Genomic DNA, 4317 nt, shown 5'->3' on the forward strand with positions numbered 1-4317 from the left:
ATGGATAATTCAGTGGGGGTAGCAAGAGCTACCCATCTTACTGATGCCAACATACTATTTTCCTTCCATCATTCTTTGGGAGTGTTGTGAGCAGAGGAACACTTAAAAAACAAGCAAACAAACAAACAAAAGCAAAACACCCAGTTTCTTCCTATTTTAAGCTTTTTACAAGACAGCGATGTATTAAATCCTATTAAAATATATTAAATTGAACTATTTTTATTGTCCTGCAAGAAATTCTTTATGATACATTAAATTTAGGCACATTTTAGTACCAAGAGGTATAAAAAATTTTTATTTAAAAAATGAGAGGAAATGAAAAGCATCTTCCACACACAATTTCACTTTGAGTCACGGTGTTAGGTTCTTGGATCAAAGGTAGCCTCCCCCATCCCAAACTAATGGCTACATATATGATATATTAAAGTAAAATATACAAATTGAAAACATAAAGTGTAGGCTGGATTCAATACAAACTTTTCTGAGAACCAGGAACAGAAAGTGCATATAATAATATGGACCTTGTCCTTGTTTTCTATTACTGTGATGAACACTCTGACCATGGGCATTTTAGAGATGAGAGGGTTTACTTGGCCCATGCATCTTGACCATTGAGGGATCCCAGGGCAGGAACTCAAGCAGGAGCAGAGGTAGGAACCATGGAGAATGTATGCTTGCCGGCTTGCTCTTCGAGGCTCACCCATCCTGCTTTCTTACACAACCCAGGACTACCTGCCCAAAGGTGGAGTCACCTACAGTGAATGGGCCCTCCCACATCAATTATTAAGTCAAGACAATGCCCCCATAGACTTGCCTACAGGCCAATCTGATGGTGGCATTCTTCCCAGCTGAGGCCCTCTTCTCCCAGATAACTGTAGCTTGTATGGTGTTGACAACAAAGCACCAGGACAGGCCTGCTGGACTCTTCGTAGAGCATGGGTGCCCCAGATTGCCATGGTAGCAGCAGCTGCTGAACACTTGGCACTATAGCACCATGGGAAGCTGCAAGCCTCAGAGAGAGGGCAGAATCACCTGGCAACCAATATCCTACATAATCCTGCAGAGGATGTAATAAATGGCTGGCTAACATTCTTCTCACATCCTTGTACTTATATCACCGTTGTAACTTTAGCTTTCTTCCCACAAAGGGTGGTGAACACTTTCACCCAGTCTTTGAGTCCAGCTGTGGAACACGCTTTTAACAATGGGATATGCATAGATACGATGATAGATGTGCTCATCTAAGAGGCTTTGCCCTCTAGTGTTTGCCATCACAGTGAGTGAGACTTTCCCCTCTGATGACTCTGTTCCCACTCTGGACCCCAGAGTGAACAGGTTGAGAATCACACTTTATATCAGTTACTTTTCCTATTGGTGTGACAAAAGCCATTCAAAGAAGAAATGGCTTATTTCAGCTCACAATCTGAAGCAGAACATCACTGGTGAAGAGGTTGCCAAGAGCTTGAGGCAACTGGTCTCCTGAATGTTTTGCCCTTCTCACTTCCTCCATTTTATACAAACCAGGAACTTGGTGCGGGGAGTGGGTTGGACTTCCTACAACAGTGAACCTGATTAAGATAACTTCCTACAGCATGCCCTAAGGCCCATCTCTCAGCTGACTTTAGGTTCTTCATTGACAACTGGGATTACCCATCATTTCCTCCAGAGTTCTCTCTCCCTCAGGCTGGTGTGTCCCATGTGGTGTGGTCTGAGAGTATCCTGGCCCTGACTCTTGTGCTCTCACTGCTTTGGGCACAAAGCTTCCCTGTCTTTAAATTCTCTCTCTCTCTCTCTCCCCGTTCATGGACTCTGTACTGGCACACCTTCCAATTCTCACGCCACCGCTGGCATGATTGTCACCTTCTTAGAGCTGCAGGTCACCCTGAACCTCAGAATGCACATATGGAACAGATCTGCTTTGACAACTGGCTTGGGATACAAAGCAGAGTGCCTTCAGGGACTGTTGCCCCACCCTGCCTTAGATGCCCTTCAGATCAGAGAACTAGAAGCTCATTAATAAAATTGAGAACTTGTCAACCACAGAGATTTTGTGATTGTTGCTGGGAACCTAAAGGCGGGCCCTGACATTTGTATGTCAGGCACTTTATTAACTGAGCCACCTTCCCAGATCCAAGAAAAGGGAATTCTCCTTTACCACCACCCTAAGTGTATCCACACCAATTCTCTTCTCAGGGTTGTAAGGACTTGTGTGACCTGTCACTGGAGATTGTTTGATGGCTCTCTGCTTCTGCAAGCAAAGCATAGTTCTTTTCAACTGTTATATAATTAACAGTCTCAAAGACAGTGGCTCCCTCAGGAGCTAAAGTATGATTTGTTGTCTGACATAGTAAAGATAACTTATCCTTTCAGGGGAAAAAGGACTGTCTATTATAGATTTTGGGCCTCAGCCCATTTCCCTGGGTTTGAAGCAAGTTTGCAATGTGCATGGCCTGCACCTGGCCTTTATTTTCATTGCCCTAAGAATGAGAGGGCAAGAGAGCTCCATGTAAAAGCACAAAGCTATACTGCTAATGGCACTTTGGGTGATTAAAACTCTTTGTCTCTGACCTAGGAGTCTTGGGTCTTCTGCTTAAGCAGCAGGCTAACTTGTCAATTAGCAGAGGATAAAAATCTCAAGATTTTTCACAGTTCTTTTAAAATGAAAATATTAAATCGCTACTGTGTGTATGTGTGTGTGATGTGCCCTGCTGTGTGTAAGGAGAGCAGAGTACTATCTGGAGTTAGCACTCTCACCGGCTGTGAAATGGAACTCAGGTCACTTTTACCTGCGGGGAGACACCCTGCCTAACTATTTCACAGCTCTTGTCGACCACACTCCTTCCGTCTTCCCTATGGGGCTGTAAGCTTCCTCTAGTCATTTTTCCTTTTTCTAGAATAGCACATGTGGAGTATGTCTGTGTGTGTGTGTGTGATCTTGATATACAGTCCTGGCTGGCTCAGACCTTACCACGTAGGGCTACAGAATGGTCTGTGGGTACTTCTGCCTCTGCCCCAAGTGCTGTAATTAGAGGCATGCACCACAAGGCCCAACTTTGGTCTTCTTAGATCATCAGGTTTCTTCTCCTAAAACAGATTAGTGGGCATGGTGGCAGCACCTAATCGCTCCAACATTTGAAGGCTGGAGCTGGAAGACTAAGTTTAAGGGCTGTGTAGTGTGTAGTGAAACTCTACCTCAGACATCTGGTAACTTGTTATCTTTGGTGGGAATGTATATTAATCAAAGACTTGATCTGTTACCAGTTTCCCAGTTATACCTTTCCTTTTATGTAATCAGTGGAGGGTGTTTTTCTCAACATAGCTCAGGCTGGCCTCAAGCTTGCTATCCTCTGGTGCTGGAATTACAAGCTTATTATCCTCCCCTAGTGGTTGGATACATGGGAGCACCATGGGCCTGAAGGTGCTTTAAAGTTTATTTTTCCTGGTGATTTTGGTTTAGAATTGCTTTAGTGGCATATACAAGTGGTATGAGCACACACATTCCACATAAAGAAAGCCCTGTCTGCTCTAGTAGTACTGTGCTGATTTAACTTTCCTCATTAAGAAACAGAAACTTTCTGGGTGTGGAGGCAAAGATGGGCAGATCTCGCAGTCCAAGGCCAGCTTGGTTTACACAGTGAGTTCCAGGACAGCCAAAGCTACACAGAGAAACCCTGTTTTGAAAAAAACAAAATAAATAAACAAACCAGACTGGTGAAAAGGTGCACACCTTTAGCCAATACTTGGGAAGTAGAGGCGGGTAGATCTCTGAGCTGGAAGCCAGTTCCTGGTTTACATTGCCAGGGATACATAGTGAGACCCTGCCTCAAAATGAACAGAAACTTCAATTGAAGTATATGATTAATATAAATATGAATAAACTGTGAATAATAGTCAAAAATTATTGCAAAGTCATCATCACTGTGGGCCAAAAGACAAGAACATGAGCATATCCCAAGCTTCCTTTGTAACCTTTCCCATTCCAAGTCTTAGTCTTTGAACTCTCCCAGTAGGAATTGTTTAGCATACTTTCTTTTGTTGGTTGGTTTCTTTTACTCAATTGTGAGAGCCACTAAAGCTGTCACAAGGAGCACATCTGCTCATTTCCTTGTTATTGCACATCCTATTCACTTTACACTAGAAGCTAGTGTTATTAATGCTTAGGACAATTTTGTATGTCTTTTGACAGCATACACGTGTACACGCTGGATATATGGTGAACAACAGAACTGTTGAATTTGGGGTACTGGCAAATATTTCATAAAGTGGTTGAGCTAGTTTGCAATCTGATCAACTGTTCTTTTGGTTCTTACTCTCAGG

This window comes from Phodopus roborovskii, unplaced genomic scaffold (assembly GCF_943737965.1).
Source record: "Phodopus roborovskii unplaced genomic scaffold, PHOROB, whole genome shotgun sequence".
Taxonomy (NCBI): Eukaryota; Metazoa; Chordata; class Mammalia; order Rodentia; family Cricetidae; genus Phodopus; species Phodopus roborovskii.